The 25,484-nt window shown below is 45.5% G+C and overlaps 1 long non-coding RNA gene across 10 annotated transcripts in view; it reads left to right on the top strand.

The window, feature by feature from the left end:
- LOC123366470 overlaps positions 1-24,157 on the top strand; it is a 53,042-nt gene extending 28,885 nt beyond the window's left edge. For 5 of the 10 annotated variants that reach the window (XR_006578094.1, XR_006578090.1, XR_006578096.1 and 2 more), the window contains 3 exons: positions 8,100-8,195; positions 20,414-20,671; positions 22,667-24,157. This is a non-coding gene — a long non-coding RNA (uncharacterized LOC123366470). Of the gene's footprint in view, positions 1-8,099; positions 8,196-10,201; positions 10,447-12,322; positions 12,372-16,309; positions 16,466-19,575; positions 20,144-20,413; positions 20,672-22,666 lie in introns of those variants that run through there. The other 5 variants (XR_006578095.1, XR_006578093.1, XR_006578099.1 and 2 more) reach the window with 4 other exon arrangements.
- Positions 24,158-25,484: the final 1,327 nt, after the last annotated feature.

Raw genomic sequence — 25,484 nt, 5'->3', positions numbered from 1 at the left:
ATGGTGAACCCAAAGGGACAGCGTCTGATACCCAGCAAGAAGCAAAAGGGTATCTTAGTCCGTGAGGAGTCCTATTAAATTCAAAAGCTGTACGCAAGTTGTGTAAGGGTGTCAGTATTTGGCCAAATTTATTAACGATACGCTAAGAGAATAAACCTCTTCACAGAATTTGTTCGCCAGGCTGCAATGCAAATAGATTTAAGCCGTTTTAAATGGTACCTGATATTGAAAATACTCTGAGTGAGCCAAAGTGCAGAATACAGTACTGACCTGATCTGTGAAATGGCTAGGGTTGATTTGGATTTTCAGAACTGATTAACATTTTTGGAGCACAGCAGCCATTTGTATGCCATTTCTCTCAGATATGAGCTACAATTAATTAGTGTTTTGGGGGGAAGGAGTGGAAATAGTGTAGCCAATTGTTATGCTAGTCAAGGTAAATCAAGCCATGAGGGAATACTTCTTCTTCTTCTTCTTCTTCTTCTTTACCAAACCAAAATAAATTCCAAAACCCAATGGAGCTCCTTTAATTCCCACATTGATGCAAGATGATATGTATGTATCTGTAACAGTTTTGCTAGATCAGTGGAATGAGAGAAGAGGCTAGGGAAATGCAGCTGCCATGTCAATGTTGGGTAGCAAAAGGGGTTATGCAATTGCACATAAAATGAGTATCTCCTCCTGGTTGTCAGGACAGATTCTGCCGCCCTTCGTCATGTAGAGTACCTTGCTAATTGAGTAGTCCCACTGATCAGGCCCACTCTTTGTTGCAGAAAGTGGAGAAAGCCAAGTGGCCGAACAACTCCAGTGTGATTTGGATTTCTCTGATTTCTTGGATCCATTTCAGCTGGATCAATCCAGTTATAGTTTCAGGCATGAGTATGGAGACAGAATTAGTAACCTTGGCCAATTATCTCCTTTTGGTGATGGCCAAAGGTCTGGGCTTATGCTGAGGTTATTATCTGCAATAGTCTTTGACACCATTGACTGGGGGATGTTGTTGACTTGCTGGTAGGTCGTTTCACAGTAGCTCTATATTTTCCTTACTAACAGATCTGAGTGAGGGGTTCCGGATAACTGATAATCTCTTCTAAGGACCCTCTCATGTGGGTCCCACAAGGATTTATTCTGTTGATCCTCCTAGTCAACCTGTATGTGAGACCAGCAGAAGAGAGAGAGGGGTGCTTTGTGCTTTGTGCTGTTTGTGTGTTGTAGTCACTTCATATCTCCTTTTCTGGAGAGCCAGGTGGTGCAGTTTCCTTGTGATTCTTGGTGTGAATCTAGATGTGAATGGACTGACTGAGTCTCAGTCCAGATTAAATAGAGCTGCTCCTGCTGCTTATGAGAAACAATCGGGGAAAAGATCGGAATGGTGGCTATTTTGGTGGAATATGCAGCAGCTGACGTGCTTCGTGGAACAGGTCATTGTGAGCACATTACACATATGCGCGCTAGTCTGGATTCCCTCTGCTTCCCAGTGTTAATTTTAAGGTATAAACCCATGATATGTTTGCTGACAGTCCCATGATGTGCATTTGAAGACTGGAGGCAGGCCCTCACTCCCAAGGGCACTCTATCATAGCTGGAGTTTGTTAGCTTGAAGAACATACTATAAGGCTCATCACACGATTCAAATCTTCACCATTGGCTCTAAATTGAAGTTAGGGAATCAGGTACGTCTCTGGGCAGACTGATCCGCCTGAGTTGTGTTAGAGCACTTGTCTGCTATTATTTATGCTGGGTTGCAAAAGCCACCAGGAGCCACCAAAACACAGCTGAGGATTGGCTAGTGTAGGCACGCCCTACACTTGTCCCATTTCCTCTGGCCAAGCTCTCTTTTCTCTGTTATGTTAACAGAAGGAAAGATTAGTGATGCCTGCTGTATGCCCCCAAAGATTATCCTTATATCAGGGTGATCCTTCCAGGTTCAGTTAAACTAGGTATACAGCAAGATTATGCCAGTGGTGAAATACAAAGCAGCCAGCATTTCTAGCTGTAATTGTGTCATCACCAGTACACCTAAATGACATGAATTTGTGGGGATAAATAAATTGGTCTCTTTGTAGGGCAGGGAAAAGAACCTCACACATTTCTTACCGAACACATTAGAAATCTTACAAAATTCCTTTGGAGATCTGTTTCATTGAGTGGCTGTCAGCATGCTGTAAGATATAGCCGTCCATGAGCAACTTCACCTTTTCAGTACATTTTCTGGGATGTCCTTTCCTATTGTATCAATTCTAGCAGCTCTGTAGAACTCTTAAAGGCTTCAGGGGATCCATGACAGCTCTAGTGCTTCCCACCTGCTTGGATTCCTAATGACACTGGGTTCATCCTAGGTCTGCTTCTTCTACGATGTGCCATTTGCAAGGCCCAGGAATGCCAGAATTCAGTTCTTCCCTGCTAATACCTTTCATCAGTTTCTGCTTTGGAGAATTATACACCAGGTTTGTGCTGGTGCAAATAATATCTGCTTGGTGTCAACACTGGTGTCTCTTGTACTGTAAATGCTTATGAAGCAGCACAATTATCCCTGTACCTACTGTACAATATTTCCATCTTGATCTCAGGAGTGTAGCAAAATCAATATATCCTTTGTGATATGCAGATGGAAATAATCTCTAGCAGGATGCATTTTGAGCTTTTCCCAGGAAGGATTTATTTGAGAGATGCAGACAGTAGAAAGAAAGGTACAATGAGGGGGCGTATGGGAACATGTCTCTGGCCCTACTGACCTGCTTTGTACTTCTCCTGTGGCCCCCAGAAGCTACAAATACAGGTCCATGAGGATTCCTCTTGTGTAAAGGGGATTACTGGTGGGATAGAGTAGTCATAACAGCTCTATATAATCCCAATCTTTGCCCCCAGGCAATGCTCAAATTTTGGGGAAAATGTAGGGGGGAGGGGGCGCTGCATGTCAAGTGGCTTGCGTTAATTTAAACAATAGTGAGAATGGGACCAGAAGACAGAGGTAGCCCCTAAAAGTAGTAAGGGGGCTCAGCCCCTCCCCTCAGCCCCACTGTAATTAGAAACACTACCCCCAGAGTGGGGCTTGTGTACCTCCCCAGGAGGCCAGGTGAGTTTGTACTCAGGTGGCTAGCCATGCTGTTGCAGCCATGCTGCTATTTTTAGCACATGAGTGCAATTAGAGCTAGCACATCTCTGTCTACCCATGCTGGGAAGCCTCCTCCTAGCTACTGAGTAGTAACACCCTGAGCCATGCTCAATTGCAACCCAGGTCTGACTGGATGTCCCAGATTCAGGTTGCTACAAGGAGACGTTAAAGCCTTCCCCTTGACCTGAGCAAAGTGCAGAAAGGCTAGTTCCACTTTGGCTCATGCCTTTTCACAGTTATCCTGCAAAAAATCCAGCCCATTTTTAACAATAGGTGTAAGATGCTCTTCTGCAAATAAGTAATTAAATACTGCGCACTGTTGATGCCAGACAGGAGCTGAGATTCACTCAGCAGTTAAGTGGTTAAAGACACTTGGTTTGAATTAACTTTGAACTTTCTTGTGTGTTTGATGTTACAACTAGTGTTGACAGAAAAAATTGTAACTGATATTGTGTTCACAGAATTTTGATGCTTTTTTCCTTTTGCTAACAAATCTCAAATCTATCGATTAGACACCATTATTGTCAAATATCTTTGAATTTATTTTCCCTCTGTTAATAGGGCTGTGAATATTCACCATTTGTGCTTTAGTTAGTTATTGGATAGTTTCACATATCACATGCTTCTGTTTTTTTGCACTGATTTGATGACATATGTAGCTAACCAAAACAAGTGAATGTATCAATCAGAATTCATGTTGGGTGAATATTCAAGCATTCAAGCTTAAATTTGGCTGTGAATAACAATTCTTGTGATTTTAGCTCCCACTCACAAATCCATGTGGAAAGCAACCCTAAAAAGGTCATGACCATGCTCAGCTGAATTCAAAGAAATATTACTGGATCACTTTTTCCTCTATTTCTTCAGTTCCGGTCACAGTCTTTAAGATACCTGGATCCTGTGTGAATGCTAATTTTAAATACAATCATATTTGCTTGGGAGAAGAAAATGTTTTTAAATGTTTTAATTTATGGGAGCCTGTTTTAGCCAGGCTCCTGTTGCTGCATCAGGTTGAACCAAATGTTGGTAGTAACTAAATCAAGTTCCCCAAGAGTAGCAGCAGGAGACTGGGAACTTGCAGTGAATGTGTGCATTTTGACTGCAAAAATGCTTCCTGGCTGTAACAGGACCTGGATTGTGTCATTACTTAGGGCCACATTCTGACTGACTCTTATGCTATTGCAAACTAGGGGGACAATGCAAGGAGCCTTCACCACTTCTTTGGTTGGCGTGTGCAAGCACCAGCAGAATTGTAGCCCCTGTATTCAGGGTGGTGCTGTGACTGTTCCCTCCTACTCCCCTATGGCTACAGGGTGCTCCAAAGTGGCAGGAAGAATGTGGCACCTGGTTCCACACCGGCTACACAGCGGGCAGCCCAGCTGGCTGGCTTCTTGAGGAGTAGTAATCAGCACCTTGCAAAGGGGTGTCATAATGCATGTGCAACCTCTGAGCATCCAGGAGAAACCTCTTGGTGTTCCTTCTAGGGCAAGGGAGCTCCCCGCGATCCCTTACTATGAGCTGTGCCTTATGATCTAGCCTGTAGTTATCCAAAGGAATGTAGTATCAGTTTGCACTAATGTTATGTGAGAGCATCCTCACCTCACACTATCAAAAACTGGATTGTCACAAAAACTGCATTGTCATTGCAAAAACAAAAGCTAATTTAATAATAATATTAATAATAAATAATAAATACTTAATACTTAATAATAATAATGTTATGAGTGACTTGGGTTAAATCTTATTGAAACTGGGGTGTGTGTCTGTGTAGACGCTGCCCTTCATAACTGATAAATGGAAATACAATTATGCTAGTTTATAGAACCAAGTAGCTGAAACAAGAGTAGCCTCCACTCAAAACACAGATACAGTTACCGACCAAAACAGAGGTACATGCAAGGCACATGTTAGCAGAGGGGGTTTGCTGGGTAGTGTTTGATGGCTGTCCCCGAGAGAGAAGCAGGAACACAGCAGAGAAGCTGAGACAAGCAGCAGAAAGCCATGGACATTGTCAGAACAAGGACCGGGAACATGGCCCTGAGAAAAGGCTGGAAAGACATTTTGGGCTCAGTGCTGGCTTCAAAAAAGCTTGGAACTGTGAGCAAAGAAACTGTCCCCTGCTGTTTGATTGCTGCTATGTCCGGGGAAACTGAGCTTTGTACATTCTTCGTCAATAAATATCAAAGAAAAACCTGATTCCATCCAAGTTTCTCCTTCTCACTGAAACAATCAGCTAGACTCCAAATTTTTGCTAGCCATTCAGGTTGAGAAGGGGGTAATAATAATAATATATGCTGCACTAATACAACACCTTTCAGCCAAGGATCTAAATGTGCTCCAGAAGCATTAAGGTCCAGATCTTTTGCTGGTGTAAATTGGCCCAATTCCACTGAATCTGGATCCATTTACAAAGGTGGAGGATAGGCCCATAATTATTTAAGCTCTATGACACCTTTGAAATATAGCTATGCTGCAGTGCCCTCCCCATTTTACAGATGGGAAAACTGAGGTACAAGATGGCTAGGTGACTTGTCTAAGATCACACATCAGTCAGTGGCAGAGTCCTGGCTCCTCGTCTCTTGATCTATCATTGTTAATGTTTATTATCTATACTGTGATATCACCCAAAATGTGCTAGGTGCTCCTCAAACAGAGGAAGGCACTGTTCCTGCCCTGCAGTGTGTAAATCTACAAAGATGAAAACAAATGAAAGGTGCTGGAAAGGAATACAACATACAAGCAAAGGGTCAGATTCTGCCACTCATAGGTTGAACAGTACCTTGCTCATTGTGCCAGATCCGGTCACCCTTGGTCATGGCAAGTAGCACCTTATTCCAGGAGTAGTCCCCATCGTGAGCAAGGGTGACCGAATCTGACCCACTGATATCAGTGGGACTATTCCTGGAGCAAGCTGCTACACCATGTGAACAAAGGGTGCAGAATCTGGTTCCAAGTGACCAAGGTGACATAAGGCACATGTCTTACTAGTTACACATTTGTTAATGGTCACCCCCTTCGCCATTCAACCCTCCACGCAAACCCAAGCCTCATTTACTGGGTTTTGTACACAATCCCTGCAACCTCTGACCCCTTTTTCCCAGCATAGGGCAATCACAAGATAAATACACTAAGTAAATCAGTAGATGACTTTGTTTCCTAATAGATGTCACGGAAGAAACCTGTCTTCAACAGGGTTTAGAATGAGGAGAGAGGAGCGACTTTACAGAGCAACTCAGGAAGGATGTTGTCTGCACAGAGGGTGGCATGGTAGAAAGTGTGAAGACAGATGTAGGAGAAAATGAGAAATGGAGCCTCTGGACGCCCATCTCTGGTGAAACAGAGGAGATGGGTGGAGGCAATAGGAATTGACAAGGGCGAATAAGAAGGAAGGGACAAATTATGCTGGGCTTTGAATATGAGGACAAGAAATTTGTATTTCATGCCTTAGAGAAGAAAGGTGCCAGGTAGCTATTAGACAACATGGTGATTTTACTGGAAGTAATAAGCAAACAGGTTTGTGGTGAAAATGGTGAGTTTTCACCTTTGGGAAGAGGTATAAAAAGTATCATTTTTGCTCATGGCAAAATCTTCCTATTTTCAGAGAGAAAAATGGTCTCATGAAATGGTGATGTTTTTACTCCCTTGCAACTAGTGAATTCTGCAAAATGTAGGACTTGATCCTGTGAGGCACTAAGTGCCCCCTGCAAGATGTTCAGTACCCACCCCCAAGCCACCATTTCAGTCAATTCATGCACCTCCCAGGATCATGCCCTTATTGAATTTTGCCAAGTGTGTGCACGTGTGTGCGGGTGCACGTGCACATGTGTGAAAGAGAGAGAGGGGGAGCGACATTATCATTTTCACTACAAAAATTGGTGCAGCAAAACCCCAAAAATCTTCCCTTTAACAAATTCAGAGAGCCTCATAGAAACCTGCGGGCATATCAGTTTTTGCATGCAAATATTTACCAAGTAAAAATGGATACTTTTCCACAGCTCATAGTTCTGGGCCTCTCCTGTGGAGAAACTGCCAACTGAACATGCATGTTGGTTTGGCATCTGGACAAAAAGCTCCCAGAAGAATAGAATGAAACCACCAAACTTGTTTCACTTGTGATCCCATTTTCATAAAGCTGGTGAAAGCCTGCTGAACTGACCCTTCCATACGAGCTCTGTTGTTTTTAAAATGCCATTTGGAAAGACCCCCCTCCGCCCCAGTTTTATCACTTTTGCAGGAGGCAGCCATCCATCAGCAACAAACCACAATGCTGGTCTTGGCTGGCTGAATGCACTCAGCAGCTGCTCTGTTCCAAGTTCTGGGCAAGCCACAGTTATCCAGATTCCCACTTGTCCTATGTCTTCTGCCTCCATTGCAATGCAGCATCTTAAGCTAGAAGGACCACTAATTGACCAGTGTGGATAGGTTGCCAGAACTATAGTACAGTCGGTTCCCTATCCCCAGTAGCCTGTGGCTGCCCCCATTTCATTACCCTTCAGCCCCTCCTGATCCAAGGCTCATGACATATTCCAAGTCCTCCTTGCATTCAAGATTCGAATTCGGCATGTGGTATGCTGTGCTTTTCCAGCAGGCTGCCTTTTGTTATTATTTTTCAACCAAAGGGAATGTTCAGGATGGTATGTTCTTTCTTCAGTTATTGCAGATAACTAAAATGTAAGCCAAGAAAGCTAAAGTCAGATTTTCATAATGCCAAACATCAGACAAAATCTTTCTCTTCTCCAACAATTATGCTGAAAGACTTACAAGCCCAGAAATAAAAAATGCAATTCCTGGTTTTAAAAAATGAAGCAGTGTTATCCTACAGGCTAAGATAAGAATGTGATTTAAGTTTGCTTTAGCTCATTTCTTCAGTGTGTTGTGCTGACACGATTGTTCAAAGAAATTGTGCTTTTGGAAGGAAAAGGTTAAAGTTTGCTACTGATATTCATCAGGAGATGGATATTTAATCTTTAATCTCTTGTTCTAGGCCCCTACTTCGGATCAACTCATTATCCTGAATAAACGATGTGTCATTCCCATTATTTATGTTTCACTGCAGCCAAAGTATCTGGACCTCGTTTTGGTAAGCACCATTCATTTCGACCCATTCAGTATTAATCTCCCTGCTAACATCTTTCCTGTCCTATGTGCTGTCCCCTATTTGCTTTTATGTTTTCCGCAGTGTTTATAAAAGGATAATCTTTTACAAAGCAGACAGAATTTTTGTGTATAAACTGCTCTGTTTGAATGCCTCATTGATATACCATCTAAACTGAAGTGTTCAGCAAGATTAGTGCATCCACTGAACTGGGTAAAAATATGGGAACTGCTCCTTTCTTTATAGCGAAAAAGGGTGGCTAATGATGCCATCTTCTTTAAATAGGATACTTTTAGCAGATGGACTGAGAGTATGAATACATTCAACAAATAAAAAATAATCAGCAAAGGAGGTAGCTTATTGTGCTGAATAAAAGGAAAAGAGGGAACAAAATACATAGATAATGTAAAGACTAGGAGCCAGATTCCATCTCAGTGAAACTGATGTATATCACTGCAGAATAACTCCATTAAAATAAAAGAAGTTGCTATTTTTTTACCTACTTGTAAGTGAGATCAGAATGTGGCCTTTATAGCTTAAACACAGATGACTTCAGCTAGGGCAGAGGTATGTAAGACTCTGGAATGCAAACGATACAGTTTTTTAAAGGGACAGAATTCTAGCTTTTGAAATGTACATCCGCTGATGTCAGGTGGCACTGACAGGCCATCTGTGATGCAGACACTTTCTGTTTAAAGAACACAATAGGCAAGTGAATTTTTGCCCGTATTCCAACATTTAGTCGGGAAAAATCCCAAACAGACATGTGGTGGTATCATTTGAATGGCCTAGATCCTTAAATACATTTGTCACTTTGTGTACTTGCCAGATACGTTTTGAAGATCTAAACCATCAAAACACTCCAAATTTTACCCATCACAACTCTGTCAACATGTAGCACTGTTTAGTATTTTATTTTTGTTAAATTATACTATTGTTGTCCATCTATTATGACATAAACTAGGATTGGTGCCCTTGCATTTAAATGAAATGAACACTGTAAGAAATAATTGAAAAATGTTCAGAAAAAGTGTTGCAATTCATTTTTACTGTTAAGTGGTGTAGGGCACGTGGGAAAGAGTATGAGAAATGGAGTGAATGCAAGAGGTGGACTGGGCACCTGTAGACATCAGCTTCAAATGAGGCTCACTCAGATATTTCCAAGATACTAGACATTGAGCCTAGTTTTATGGAATCCCTGACAGCTGTGGGTGGTTTAGAGAGGACAGTTATCTGGAATTCTCCTTTTGTCATGTTTAGTTCACTTCTCCCATTTGAAGGTCCCATGTCTAACTGACTTGTACTGCTAGCAAGGAAAGACTGAATGCTGCTATTGCTGGAGTCTGTCAACACCACTACTGGGTTAGTCAGAGCAGTATGATGCCTGGGGAGAGAGGTACCAAATGTATTCCCAGCTTCTGATCCCCATATGGCAGCTTATTGAGTTGCCATTGGACCTTGGAGGTAGCCCATAACATATGATAGGTAAGTGATCCTGGGAAACTCATTGGCTCAGAGGGCTTTACTGGGATAAGGAGTCTGTCACCCCTTAAGTCATTGGCTGTGATTCAGCCTACATTGACTGAGAGAAAAAGTTGTCACACCCTAACTGCTGTTCAGTGGCCTCTGGGTAATATCTTTGGTGTTCTCTGTGCAGAGGATAAACTCCATGGCCCTGGAAGGTTTGGGCTGCTGGGGAAGGATTGGCCTTAAAGAAATTGTTGTGGAAATGTTTATTTGTATTTGATTTTCAAAATATAAAAAGATGCTGATCCTGTGTTTTGGTTTCTCTTCTACAATGAATTCCCACAAGAAGCTCCAAATGTATTGCTTAGCCCACCAACAAATGAATAAATATACAGCAGACAAAATGTGGCAACAAACCCCCTTTACAGCACACCCTGGAACCAACCCATTTCCAAAATAGCCAGGAAAATAGGTGTCCCTTCCAGCGTGTGCAAAGGTTAACAAATGTGCAGGTTTTTTTGCAGAGTGGAAGGAGTAAATTGCAATGTGGATGATGTCCTACCAGTATCTCTCTCATATTCACATGAAGGGTTTGAGCACTTCCATGAACCTCAGCAGTGACAATATGGCCCAGGTGTCTTTAGTGATGATGGGCTAGACCATGATTTGGTCTACATTTGAACTATACCCGCCTACACATCTGTGTATGCCACTTAGATCTTGGGCCCTGGTGTAGTGCCAGCATCCTCTTACTCCCACCTTGAGGCAGGTAAGTGAAGAATGGGTAGGGTGACCAGATAGCGAGTGTAAAAAATCGGACAGGGGGTGGGGGGTAATAGGTGCTTATATAAGAAAAAGCCCCCAAAATCGAGACATCTGGTCACCCTAAGAATGGGTGGGGAATGGGTGGAGAACAGTGATCAGTTGTTCTCCATGTCCACCAAAGGTGGGACAAGAAGTAATCATCTTAGTTTAGATTAAAGTTGGTTGTTATAGAGCTTTCTAGCTATGAGGAGAGTTAAGCACTGGAACAGGTTACCTAGGGAGGTTGTAAAATCTTTGTTATTGGAGATTTTTAAGAACATGCTAGTCAGACAGCTACCAGGGATGGTCTAGGTATACTTCTCAGGTATCCCTACTCAGTGCAGGGAGTTGGCCTTGATGACCTCTTGAGGTCATAAGAACATAAGAAAGAATCGCCATACTGGGTCAGACCAGTTGTCCACCCAGCCCAGTACCCTATCTCTGACAGTGGCCAGTGCAGATGCACTGCATGTACTATTCAAGATGTAGGTGTATCATGGATTTATATAGTGGTTAGGGCTATCAAATGATTAAAAAAATAATCACAGTTAATCACGAGATTAAAAAGTGGTTGCAATTAATCACGGTTTTAATTGCACTGTTAAACAATAGAATACCAATGGAAAATTTTTACAAATATTTATAGTTTTTATTTTACATTTTCAAATATATGGATTTCAATTACAACACAGACTACAAAGTGTACACTGTTCACTTTATGTTATTATTTTTTTTACAAATATTTGCACTGTAAAAAAGATTAAAAATTGACAGGTCAAAGCATGAAGGGGCATACGAATGTTTAGCATATCATATTAGTAAATGCCTTGCAATGCCGGCTACAACAGTGCCATACGAAGGCCTATTCTCACTTTCAGTGTCCATTGTAAATAAGAAGCAGGCGGCATTATCTCCCGTTAATGTAAACAAACTTGTTTGTCTTAGCAATTGGCTGAACAAGAAGTAGGACTGAGTGGACTTGTAGGCTCTAAAGTTTTACATTGTTTTGTTTTTGAGTGCAGTTATGTAACCAAAAAAAATCTACATTTGTAAGTTACACTTTCACGATAAAGAGATAGCACTACAGTACTTGTATGAGGTGAATTGAAAAATACTATTTCTTTTGTTTATCATTTTTACAGTGCAAATATTTGTAATAAAAAATAATATTAAGAGAGTGTGGGGAGAGGAAATGAGTAAGCAGGGGGAAAAGGCATTGTGGGGGCAGAATGGGGCGTGGCCACAGGGAAGGGTGGAATGGAGTGGGGCCATGGGCGGGGCCACAAGTGGAAGGGGCGGAACAGGAGATGGGCTCTGGGCTCGGTGCTTTGGTCAGGGCTGAGATCTATGCTGCGGTCCTGGCCGGGGCCAAGATTTCAGCCCCCTCCATGGCCCTGACCAAGTTCTCAGCTCCTCCCCTCGCACCATCCAGGGCCACGGTGAGCTGAGAGCAGGAAGCAGGGCGGGACAGGGGGCTAGCCTCCCCAAGGGAAAGCTTCACCTGCCGCCCATGTCTAGATGTCTGAAGAAGTCCACAAACTTCACACCTGGCAGGCAATTCACCATGCAGTTCTCCCTGTCATAAGTTGAACTCTCTATATTTTTAATAATCAAATCTCCTATTACCATTACCTGTCTCTTCCTAGTAACAGGGGTGCCCTCTGTCAGAAACAGGGGCGGCTCTAGGCACCAGCAAAGCAAGCACCTGCTTGGGGCAGCCCATTTGCAGGGGCGGCAGAACCAACAGGGGGCTCTGGGAGCTGTAGTTCCTTGGTTAGCTCCCTGCCTATAGAGCCAGCCCTAGAGCAGGGAAAGAACAACATTTCCCAGCATTCCCTTGGCCACTACCAACTGGAAAGGAAGGAGGGGGACCTCATGCGGCAGCGTGCTGTGAGTGGAGAGTGGTAGGGAGACAATATTTTAACATTCAAAACACAGGACACTCCAGGGGGAGAGAAGCCCCATCCTGCCACCATCCATTCCCTCCGACTGCCCCCCACAGAAACCCCAACCCATCCAACTCCCTCTCCCTCTGATCACCCCCTCCCGGGACCCCTGCCCCTATCTAAGCACCACTGTTCCTTGTCCCCTGATTGCCCCTCCCGGGACCCCTGCCCCTAACTGCCCCCCAGGAACCCACCCCCTATCTAAGCACTGCTGGACCTTGTCCCCTGATTGCCCCCTCCCGGGACCCCTGCCCCTAACTAAGCCTCCCTTCTCCTTGTCCCCAACTGCCCCCTCCTGAGACCCCCACCCCCAACTGCCTCCTACCTGTCCCCTGACAAACCCCTGGGACTCCCATGCCTATCCAACCGCTGCCTGTCCCCTGACTGCCCCCCGAACCCCTGACCCATCTAACCCGCCCTGCTCCCTGTCCTTTGACTGCCCCCCCGGAACTCCCTACCCAGTGATGAGCTGCCAAAATACTAACAACCGGTTCCCTCCTCCTCACCCCATAAGGGGTCATGCCCCCCCCCGGACTCCTGCCCCATCCAACCCCACCATGTTCCTTGACAGCCCCCCCCCGGGACCTGTGCCCTATCCACCCCCCTTCCCTGTCCCTTGACTGCCCCTTGCCACCCCATCCAACCCCTTCTCTCATTGCTGATGGTACCCGGGGACCCCAACCCCATCCAACCACCCCTTCTCTCTGTCCCCTGACTGTCCCTGGAATCCCTACCCCTAACTGCCCCCCACCGCCCCATCCAACCCCTACTCCTTCCTGACTGCCCCCCCGGGACCCTTGGCCCCGTTCAATCCCCCTGTTCCCTGCCCTCTGACTGCCCTGACACTAATACACCCCCCACAACTCTCCTGCCCTCTATCCAACACCCGCTCCCTGCTCCCTTACCTTACAGTGCTGCCTGGAGATGGGGGCCCAGCTGGGCTGGGGCCGGGACCGGAACCACCCGGCAGAGGTCGGGGCCGGGCAGGAGCCGCGCTGCCCGGCTGAGGTCGGGGCCAGACCCGGGGGCCGGCAGGAACTGCGCCGCCCGGCTGGACCCGAGCAGGAGCCATGCCGCCGGGCAGGAACTGTGCCGCCCGGCCGGCCCCGGCAGCCGGGCAGGAACCGTGCTGCCCGGCCAAGGTTGGGGCCGGCCCCAGCGGCCGGGCAGGAACCGCGCCGCCCGGCCGAGGTCGGGGTCGGCCCCGGTGGCCGGGCAGGAACCGCGCCGCGCGGCCGGCCCCAGCGGCCGGGCAGGAACCTTGCCACCCGGCCGAGGTCGGGGCCGGCCCCGGCGGCCGGGCAGGAACCGCGCCGCCCGGCTGAGGTCGCGGCCAGCCCCGGTGGCCGGGCAGGAACCTCGCCGTCCGGCCGAGGTCGCAGCTGGACCCTGGGGGTAGGAGCCGCGCCGCCCGACCCCAGAGTCCCGCCACGACCTCGCTGAGCGGTGCGCCGCCTCCTGCCTTCCTCCCGCTGGCACTCTCGGCCCCAGCTCACCTCGTGGAAGCCACTGCTTCCTTCTCAGCCCTCCCAGGCTTCCCGTGCGAACAGCTGATTCGCGGGAAGCTGGGGAGGGGGAGGAGAAGCCGGAGGAACTTCAGCAGAGGAGGCGGAGTGAAGTGAGCTGGGGCTGGGGGAAGGGTAGACAGCTGCTAGAGCTTTAGTTAAATTTAAAAGCCCTTTTGGAACTAGTTGTCCCTCCAGGAACAACCGGTTCTAAACGGGCTTCTAAATTTAACAACCGGTTCGCGAGAACCGGTGCGAACCGGCTGCAGCTCACCACTGTCCCTACCCCTTCTCCAACCCCCCAGCCCCGTTACCGTGCCACTCAGACCAGCATGTCTGGCTCCACGCAGCGCCAGACACGCTGCTGCATACATGCTGCCGTGCTCCTCCGCGGAGCCCACAGCCCCCCCCCACACACACCCAGCACCTGCCTTCCAGATTTGAACACCTCAAAATTCAGGAGTGCTCAAGCTCAGTTTGGGCAGCTGTTACTTCATTTCTCCCAAATCAAATATACTGATCCACTGTAACGTGTAGAAAAAGTAGGATAAAATTGAGCAAGAAATGCTTCTTAGTGGTTATTAGGACTGAAATTGCTATTTTCAACAGCCATTGCCTTTTTTTGTTTGTTTGTTTAAAAGGAAGACAGTGATATTGCACTGGCAAATTCCCCATAGAAAGAAAGAGTGGAACAAAAGAATAATAAAGACACCTCAACTTTTCCTCATTTATGTAGGACGTCTTATAATATGCATCCAGATATCCTCCTATCACACAAGCTGAAAATTGTTCCACTTTACTGCAGTTCTGTAACCATATGGGAACCAATCCTGTCTGTGTTTTGTGCACATCCAAAATTCCTGCTGAATGACCCGCCCTGGGAGCGAGTTACCAGTGACCCAGGGCTGCGGCGGAAGGAGGGTGCAGGTGGGGGGTGGGGAAGAGCCCAGGGCTGGGGCGGCAGGAGGTGTGTGTGTGTGTGGGGCACTGGTGGGGGGGAAAGGGGGAAGCCCAGCGCTGGGGCGGCAGGGGGTGTGGGTGGGGGGAAGAGCCCAGGGCTGGGGTAGCAGAGGGATGCGGGGGGGAGCCCAGGGCTGGGACGGGGGGGCAGCCAAAATTTTTTTTGCTTGAGGCAGCAAAAATCCTAGAGCCGACCCTGGTCAGAAAGCTATCCTCAGTGTGAGAGGATACTACAACATCATCTGCAACAAGGTACCAACCAGTGGTGAGCTGCAGCCGGTTCGCACCAGTTCGCGGGAACTGGTTGTTAAATTTAGAAGCCATTTTAGAACCGGTTGTCCCGAGTGGGACAACTTGTTCTAAAAGGGCATTTAAATTTAACAAGCGCTCGCTGCTGCGGCCCAGCTTACCTCAGCTCTGCTGCCACCTCCTCCCATGAATGCTCCTCCTTGCTTCTCTTCCCCCCCCGCTTCCCGCAAATCAGCTCTTCGCGCAGGAAGCCTGGCAGGGCTGAGAAGCAAGCAGGTTTCCCGCTCAGGCTCAGGAAGACGACGCTGAGGTAGGGGTAGAGGGAATGAGGAGGGCGGTGTGCCTCGGCCCCGCGTCCCTTCCCGGCCCCGTGGCCCCGGCCGCCCGGCTCCGGCCCTCTCCGGCCCCGCAGCCCTGGCTCCAGCCCCGGCCCCGGCTGCCCGGCCCCGCAGCCCTCCCCGGCCCCGTGGCCCCAGCTGCCCGGCTCTGGCCCCGGCCCCGTGGCCCCGGCTGCGGCCCTCCCCAGCCCCGCGGCCCTCCCTGGCCCCGGCTGCGGCCCACCCCGGCCGCGGCCATGACCCCACCTACCCAGATGCTGGGCTTCGGCAGCGCAGGTCCGGGCGTGGCCCTCCCCGGCTCCGGCCGGCCAGCCGCCTGGCTCTGGCCGCACAACTCCTGCCCCGGCCCCGCATCCCCGGGCTCCCGGCTCCAGCCGTGGCCGGGCTGTAGCGCCGCCAGCCACGTCCAGGCAGCGCGGTAAGGGGGCAGGGAGGCGGTATTGGAGAGAGGGCAGGGGAGTTCGGGGGTGGGGGGGTGTTTAGGGGTTGGGGGGGTCGGGGGGTCAGAGGGCAGGGAACAGGGGGATTGAATAGGGACAAGGGTCCTGGTGGGGCAGTCAGCAAGGATCAGGGGTTGGATGGGGCGGTGGGAGGCAGTCAGGGGCAGGGGTTCCCGGGGCTGTCAGGGGACAGAGAGAAGGGGTGGTTGGATGGGGCCGGGGTCCTGGGGGGCCATCAGGAATGAGAGGAGGGGTTGGATGCCATGGCGGGGGGCAGTCAGGGTACAGGGAAGGGGGGTGGATGGGGCAGGGGTCCCTGGGGTGGGCGGGGGCGTCAAGGAACGTGGGGGGTGGGCCATGATCCCTCCTGGGGTGAGGAGGGAACCGGTTGTTATGATTTTGGCAGCTCATAACTGGTATCAACTATGGGATTGTTTCCCTCCACTCCAGCTTGATGTTCTTCCCTGAGACTTTCATCCTTCTCAACAGCACAGAGGCTGTCAGACTGTGGGTAGGACTGCTCTACTGTGTCCCTGAAAATCTCCTGTATGTACCTCTCTGTCTCCTTAGCTCCTTCAGTTCAACCACTCTCGTCTCAAGAGCCCATACTAGACTCTGAGGGCCATGAGCTGCTTGCACTGAATGCACATATCATATATGCTGGATTCAGTGTAATAAACTGGATAGTTCCCACACTGCTGGGGCCCGCCTCTTCCGGCTGAGACCCTGCTTCCCACTCTCATTCTTTTTACTCCTGCAGGGTTTTCATTTGTTTATTTGTTCATTGTGTGGGGTGGATTATTGGCCTAAGTTTAGAGAATATTTGCATCAGGTTCTCTTGCTCCCTCCCTAAACTCCTTTGCAAAAATCCTCTGTTTGCTGCTCCTATTCGCTAGCTCTTCTGGTTGCTTATGAACTGGCTTTTTAAATCCCTGTTCTCTCTGAGTTAGCCACACCCGCTTGTCAAGGGATCCTAAGGTCCATTCCAGCCCTACATTTCTGTGATTTCTATGATTATTTCCCACTTCCAATGCACCAGCCAGCTCTGCTGAGCTGACACAGAGGGTGTTGCAAGTGTTTGGAGTTGGTGTCATTGCTGTGTAAGGATATGGGATGTGGCTCTAGCAAACAAAGGTCCAGGGCCGGCTCCAGCTTTTTTGCAGCTCCAAGCGACGAAGCGGAAAAAAAAAAAAGATAAAGCCAATCGGCAGCACTTCGGAGGCAGCTCAATCACGCCTCTTCATTCTTTTGCAGCAATTCGGCAACGGGTCCTTCACTCTCTCTCTTCCTCTTTGGCGGCACTTCCGCGGCAGCTCAAAGAGGAAGATGGGGACTGAGGGACCCGCCGCCGAAGACCTGGATGTCCCGCCCCTTTCCATTGGCCGCCCCAAGCATCTGCTTCCTTTGCTGGTGCCTGGAGCTGGCCCTGCAAAGGTCATCCTGAATTTTGGAAGATGGGATTCTGGATTGCAGAGGCCAGAGCAGGATTTGGCTGGCTGTAGCTTATAGCAGCCTCTCACTGCTGTGTCATATAATGTTTAAATAAAAATAATGGTGTTAAATACAAGCTCTCCATGCCTTAATAAGAACAACCCAGTGACTTGCTGCTGACTTAGAATGGGTGTAGTCCTGCTGTTGTGACTCCCGTGTCTACTCCTGGGTTGGGGAAGTTCATGTGTGACATTCTCCTCAGGCCTATATCTAACTGACCTAAAAAACATAGTGGGTATGGTGGGGGTGGTGAGGGGAAATCAACAACAGAAGATGTAATACGTCATCGAAACTCTCTCTGCATAGAAAGTTTTTCAAAGTTCTGCAGGCGGTGATAGTGCATCTTCAGAGCACTATGACACCTCAGCCCCATCTCCTTCAAACATGAGCGGCATGGAAGCAGTTGGAGATATTAATTTTTTACAATGTGTTGTAGACACTTCAGCAATATATCTTCTGGTGTAAAGGTGTGGAGGCTCTAGATGCTGAAGTGATTAATCTCACTCCTCAACAAAAGGGATTTCCCACATTTATATTGCTCAGAAATAGCCCTCAGGAAATTTATGTGAGCTCTTAGCAAACTAAGCAGCCATCAAATGTTAATCAAAACCATGCACTTGATAACTGTAATATATATTTAAAGAACCAGATAAGATTAACATTCCAGTGGGGCTAGTCAAAGACCTATAAAAATCAATGTTAAAGAGACACTGTCAAGGTTGACAGGTCCAAAACTTCACCTATCCTAAAACTAACATTTTATCTTTAAATTTCCTTTTGATACAAAAAAAATCTGCCAGGACTCCAAAATAAGTGGTGCAATATGGCTGAGCTCTCTAATGCCTGCCTGGATGACCCCAAGATAATGGGGGACTAGATTGTCCCTCATTGCATACATTGCTCAAGAGGTCTATCTTGACCTGCCTCTACACAGCTACCTCTTCAGAATGGTCCTTCTTCCTGGGGTCCCGCATTTGTGTATGGAGAGGGAATAGGTTTGGCTGGGTATGAGGAGATGGCACATCATCTTCCCTACTCCCGAGCTATGCAAGGAATCAATAAAAAAAGGTAAAACAGGAGAATCTCCCTTAAACAAGACTTTCAGGGGCAGCCATTTGTTTGGGATGACCTAACAGTATGGCTCCATTGGAAGGTGCAGGGGGTTCAAGAGACAATGTGGGAATATAAGCCTTCCCCATGCAGACTGTCCTTTGCCTCTTGTAGATCCTCAAGCTCTGCTGGGCTTGGGAGCGAGACCCCATGATTCTTCTGCAGAGGTGTGTGTGTGTGTGTGTGAATCTTCTCATCCCCAATGAATGAATTCAGATGAAATTCCCTGATGGGTCTCATTTTAGATCTACCAGCCTTGACAGTTTCATTTTAAGAGAATGATATAGAATACGTGTCACAGATACATTCTCAGTGCACACAGATACCATGTTAAAAGACACAGTATAAATATCCAGACAGCCTAATAGCTGACTATTCCAATAGCTGTCTGTCCCTTCAATCATTGTGTAAAACTAATGCAGGAACCTTTCACAAGTCTTCTGTTCCCCTTTACTTATATTGGGCAACACCTTACTCCACAAGTTGTACCACTGATTTCAGTGAGACAATTTGTGAAGTAAGGCACTATTCAGTGTGGGAAAGGAGATTGAAATCTGGTCCTAAAGAGCAAACTTTTCCTTTTATTAAGCTGTGTAAGAACAACTGTGCAATCTGCAGCAATTCTCTACCTATACTGGATGCTGCATTAAGTTTTACTTTTAATGGTTTTGCAATAAAGTTAATTATAAAATAATTCTATTTCAAACTTGTGATCATCTCCTGTTAAATACAAGTATTAGTTGAGTTCATATAAATACTATTGCACCAGAAGAGAAGTTCTGCTAGGTTTGATGTACCTTTTTCCTAGATTCACAGGCTAATAGATTTTAAGGCCACTGCAATCATCTAATGCAGGAGTTCTGAAACTGGGGGTCTGGACCCCTCAGGGAGTCATGAGGTTATTACATGGGGGGTCATGAGCTGTTAGTCTCCACCTCAAATCCCACTTTGCCTCCAGCATTTATAATGGTGTTAGATTAAAAACACTTTTTTATATATTTATAAGGGGGGTCGCACTCAGAGGCTTGCTATGTGAAAGGGATCACCAGTAAAAAAGTTTGAGAGCCACTGATCTAGTGTATGTGTAACCCTTCTGCTAGGTAGAGTCAGCAGCAACAAGGGTCAGGTTCAATATCTAGGAGTTCCTTTTTAACAATAAAACACAGAAGTGGCTTCCAGTAATCTAGGAAAATTACACCCCTGGGTGTCTCTAAGAGGCAATACTTCCTCTCTCACAAGCACTGAGTCTGTGTTTAGAAAAGAAACTTTTAATAAAAAGGGGAAAGCAACCCTGCATTAACTTGGGAAAACACCACAAGCATGCTTCAGAAGCATATGGCCATGAGCAAAACACCCACCCTATAGTACGTTGGGCAGTGTCCTTTGCCTTAGGCTCTCACCTTACAGTGCGAAAGGCCAACAAACAAAAGTTCCTCTCTCTTTTTCTCCCAATGCCTGTAACAATCAAAGTCCAGTTACTTGGATCAGGCAGCTGTTCTTCATTTCTGCTATTGTTTGTCTCCCTTCCTCTTACATGTCTAATGTTCTTCCTCTGTCTCTCTCAGCCAGATGGCTTGCTAGCTGTATATGGAGGCTGTGACCTGCCAAGGGAAAATTTCTCAGGTATCTAGATAAGTTTTAGAGATTGCAAGGTGGGTAACATTTTATTGCAGGGAGAGAAGGGAGGCTGCATTGGCTCAGCAGATTGGTAATGGGATACACAGTATTTCAGCTCTAAATTGTCAGTTTGGAGGTGAACGCAGGATAGTAGCAACTGACAGCTGTTAGCATCTGAAGGCTGCTGGTGGCCTGTGTGAAATGAGCTTATGTTCTCAGTCCAGTTCTTCATGAAAAAGCACCACACCACAACCACTTCTGTGTTTATCTCTGTAGGCCGACTCAACAGAGAGGCAAATGGACAACAGCCTTATCCAAGGGCAGTGAAGTCAAGGGGAGTCTTCCCATTGTTGTCAATGGGTCCTGGATCAGGCCCTGAATGAGCATGGAGATTGAACTATCCCTAGAAGAGATCTACCTGCTACCCCTAGAAGGGATCATTTAGGGTCAGTGCTGAAGCACATTGCAAAGAATTGTGGGGAAGCTGCATTCCCTCTGCCCCTGTCAGATTTGTTCTGAGGGTAAAGAGATAACGTAAGTCTCAATGGTGGTTAATCTGGCTCTAACATTTATTTAAAAAATGTTGATAACAATTGTACGGGGCGGGGGTGTACTTTTTCTTATGGGGTTACTGACAGTTACAAAGTCTGAGTTGTTCTGCATGGCTGAAGATGAGCCCTTATGTATCTAGGGTGACCATACAGCAAGTGTGAAAAATCGGGACGGGGGTGGGGAGTAATAGGAGCCTATATAAGAAAAAGACCCCAAAATCGGGACTGTCCCTATAAAATCGGGACATCTGGTCACCCTATATGTATCAAAGCATGTATCTTTATTGTGAAGATATATTTTAATATGCATTGTTTCAAAGGAGAATCAAGACTAGGAGAAACATTTATTTACAGCTATTTGGGCCATGTGAAACAAAAAGCTACCCTCACCTCCCTTCGTTTAGTGGCTAAAAATGTTTCTCTTTTTAAATAGTTCTATATTTAAACTGAAATCCACATTATAACATGGCCTGCGTAAAAGTTGTGCCATTATTCTGTAGCCTCAAATACTGAACTCCACTCTTGTGAGTCAGGTCCCAGCCCTGCAAACATTTACATGCATGTTTTTTGGAATATGAGTAGTCTCATTTCCTCCAATGGGACCAGTCACAAGTTTAAAGTCATGCATGTGCTTAAATGTCTTGCTGGACTGGGACCTTAGAGTCTTCCACACAATAAAAGACTTGCCTCACCCAGCCTGTTAACACTACTGAAAATGCACAAGTCATTAAATACTAGAAGTAATAATAATAATAAACTTTACATCAGTAGTACTGTTTTGTTTAGTTTTATTTTTCATATACACCTCTACCCCGATATAACGCTGTCCTCGGGAGCCAAAAAATCTTACCACGTTATAGGTGAAAGCGCGTTATATCAAACTTGCTTTGCTCTGCCGGAGTGCGCAGCCCCCACCTCCCCGGAGCACTGCTTTACTGCGTTATACTGAATTCGTGTTATATCGGGTCGCATTATATTGGGGTCGAGGTGTCCTATAAACAAAGCTGTCATGTCACTAGAACATATCCAGCGTGCAGTACCTGAGAGCAGAATTCGGGCTTTAGTTTCTATACATTAGACACTGTTCCAAACAAATTATATTTCCCTGGCCACATTTTGAAGGTGCTGTGTGTTAATGATACGCTGATCCAGTACGTTTTGTACAGTGGCTCTAAAAACTCTCCCCATCTGTCATGATAGCATTAGTCTTGGCTTCTCTGGTGAAAGAATCAACATTAAAAGGGAGGAAAAAAAAGTCAGTTTCTAATGGTTTCCAAATACCCATGTCTTATAAGCGTGAATTAAAAATTGCTCTCATCTTGTGGCCTTCCAGCACTATTACAGGGATAAAAACATTAAAACTATTTAAAATAAAAAAAATCCTGTTAAAAGCTAAAATATACATATATTCTCAGCTATTTAAAACAACCTGTTGATAGACACTCAGCTTTCATTTGATTTGCACTTCATTTGCATTAATAAAAAGTAAACCATAAGCATTGTGATTTACAGTAATATAAAAGCTATTACAGAGGACCTTCATCATAAGCTTCTTTGTTGTAAAGCTATTGCATCTTGCTTTCAATCACTAAACACCATTAAAAACCTTTCCTAATACAATACAGCTTGCTGTAGTACACAAATTCCTTTGCTTCAGAGGATGGCCTTATGAAACCACACTTTGTGTCTTTAGAAGCAAATAGGAAGTTACTTATTAATTTGGTTTTAAATGAAAAAAATATGTTTCCAGGCATGAGAGTCTCAGTCTTCTTCCAAGATTACTGCATAGAGACCTCCCAGACCAGATCTATCCAACATATCCACAGCACCTTTATGTTCTCCTTGATATTCTAATATTGAACCATTTGCCTTTGACATCTGCACCAATTCTTACACAGGCAGGATGGAGATACCCAAATAAACTAATGTCTCCTCTCTTGTGAAAAGTGCCTTTGACTCTATATTTACCTCCATTTAGTATTTTCTCCAAATGATGATGCCTGAAAGAAGACAGCGTTCCAACACTGGGCCAGTTTGCTGATTTAATACTGCCATGAAAGAAGAGAACAACCTACTGAATAACTAACATCACATCCAAGCGTTTTCTAGAGAAGTCGCCAATGGCACATGAATAGTCACACTGACTTCGGTGGAATTACTCATATTTAAAGTTAGGCACACACTGCAGAATCGGACCCAAAGATTACTGAACTCAATGGCAATCTTTCCACTGACTTCCATGAGCTTTGGATCAGGCCCTATGTGCTTTGATGAATAGGGATGGACTTAACCACATATTTAAAATGTGTGTTGATGAACTGGGACCTAACTACAGACCAGGACCGAGACCGTTAACATTTGAATTTAACCAGATTATAACCCGGATTAATATTGCTGTGTGTAAAGTATGAAAGCTTACAGGTAAACAAAGTGTAAAATATAAATTGAACTAGAACTGTAAGAACTAGGCACAAATACAATCACTGTCAAGCAACCTCGCTTATTGATTTTTTTAAAAAGGTTGGAAGTCGAGAGAGAGCCTTGTTAGAAAGCCCTTCAAGAAAATTCTTTGAAAATGAAAAACAACTTTTTAAATGGCTATAGGGAGGGGGTCATTACTGTTTCCTCCTTGTCTTTTTGATGCTAAATTCTCAACTGGCAGGCAAACATATGCCCCCAACTCCAATGTTTCCAAATTCACAAAACTGGATATAGCTCTGTATATTACTTTAGGGTTTCAGCAGATACTGTATTCAGAATAGTTTGAAAACTGCCTAGTGTCTTAGAGACATGATTGGTCTTCATTGTGACTCCAGTAGGCAAATAGCAGTGAGCTCACATTCTTAGAGGACTTAGTTTGTGCAGGCATGTAACTTAAATACTTGCTGGGCACTGTTCTCCAGCAGCTGTACATTCTCGATGATGCTTCCTTTTCATCCTTCTGTTCTGTATTCCTTAGCAGGAGACTCAACAGCTGTAACAACACCTGGAGGATACTTGGCAGCTGCAAGTCGCAGATGCTGAGCTCAGTAATGTACTTTCCCTGTACAAGCATCTGAGTGTTTTGCTGGCTGCTTGAAAGTTTTCACTGGTGTCTGAATGGCTTGCTCCACAACTAGCTACAATATGCTGATGGTTGTGTAGAATCACCCCTGGAGTATAGGGATCAATCTGTCTGATGAGCAAGATGACTTACCTCCTCCAAGACGCTGCTGTCATTTACCCCTATTTATTGGTAAGAGATTTGCATGCTTTAGCAGTGTACAGGGCCAATCAGAGGGGGGACCAGGAGGGCCATTTGGCCTTGGTCTCAAGCTCAAAGGGGGCCTCAAATTTAGACACTTGTTAATTTTTGGCATTTGATAAGTTTCACAACTTGTTTTTATGCACATGAAAACTATATTTTTCCTCAATACTTAGTGCATTTGCCTGGAAAAAGGCTAGAAAAGCATTTGTTAAATAAAAAATATTCAAATTATGTCTCACTCTTTTTTTGGTGCCTTATTTTATTTTCATGTGTCGTCATTTTTTATTTGTATTATCGTCAGGGGCCTCAAAAGCTGGAAGTGGCCTGGGCCTCTGTGGACCTCTGAGAAGGCCTGGCAGCATACATTTAAGAAAATGGTCTTGTATACAATGTTACTGGGCCTTTGTTTTTATATTCAGAGATGTATTAACACAGGGAATTCTTACTATGTATCATATTTGAAAGTAATAGAATACACTTGCCAGGAAAAAATAATAGTTAAACCCAAACTATTTGCGGGATTTCCTTTTCCTTTTCTTGTTGTCTTGGCAAAATGGTATCTAAAACCTAAGATTTTCTTCGTACAAAAAACCCAGCACACCTGTCAATTTTTTTGGAATATTAACATTTGAAGGAACATGCCTGGTTTGATAAATTCGTGCAATCAGAATAATAAAATCCACAGAAACAACTCATCCTGGCTAATGTCAAGAGGCTCACTCAGTAATATGGTAACACCCTGATAGATAGAAAGATCCGATGGTTAAATTATTGTACAATGTTTCTCTCAACAAAAGCTCACTGCTGTAATAATCATTGTTTTGTTTCTGATATTTATATGGCAAGGATTTGAAAAGCTGTTTAAACTATGTAAACAAATAGATTAAAAATACATAAACACTAAGATTTTCTTAAGAGTGCAGCAAATATAAAGCAACAAACATATACCCACAAACACAAAGAATCCAAAACACAATAACAAACTTCACTAAAACCTACGCCAACATTTTCAAATGTGAGTGCTATAACTGGGGCATTAACAGTTCCAGCTACAGCTGGTCAGAAAAATCTTTTTCTTTTTCCCCAGAAAATTTCAATCAAAATAGTTTTCATTGCAATTTTCTGTGGAAAATTTTGACTTAAAGAGGAATGCCAAACATTTTGAGCTGAAAACCTTTATTTACTGGGTTTTTGTTTTTTCAGAAAAGTCAAAATTCTCCATGGAAAGCAGACAATTTCCATTAAAAATATTTAGTCAAAACCCCAATGTTCTGTAAAACAACAAACAAACAAAACAGTTTTGACAGAAAAAAATTGACCAGTTCTAGTCCCAACACAGCCAGCCACCTGTTATGGAGATGCAGCCCCTTCAAGGATGGGTTATTGGGATTGGTGCATGTGGTAGACAGGTCGTATGTCTACAAGATGAAAGCAAGACTTGCTGTAAAAAGAGTGGCCTACTCTCAGGAGACCACAGCTAAAGTAATATTTGGGGAGAGCTGTACAAAGTGGTCAAGTAGGAGGCTTGGGAAGAGAGCCTGGGAGAGAG

Source organism: Mauremys mutica, chromosome 3 (genome assembly GCF_020497125.1).
Source record: "Mauremys mutica isolate MM-2020 ecotype Southern chromosome 3, ASM2049712v1, whole genome shotgun sequence".
Lineage (NCBI taxonomy): Eukaryota > Metazoa > Chordata > Testudines > Geoemydidae > Mauremys > Mauremys mutica.
The sequence above is the reverse complement of the archived record's forward strand: the minus strand, read 5'-3'. Positions and strand labels throughout refer to the sequence as shown.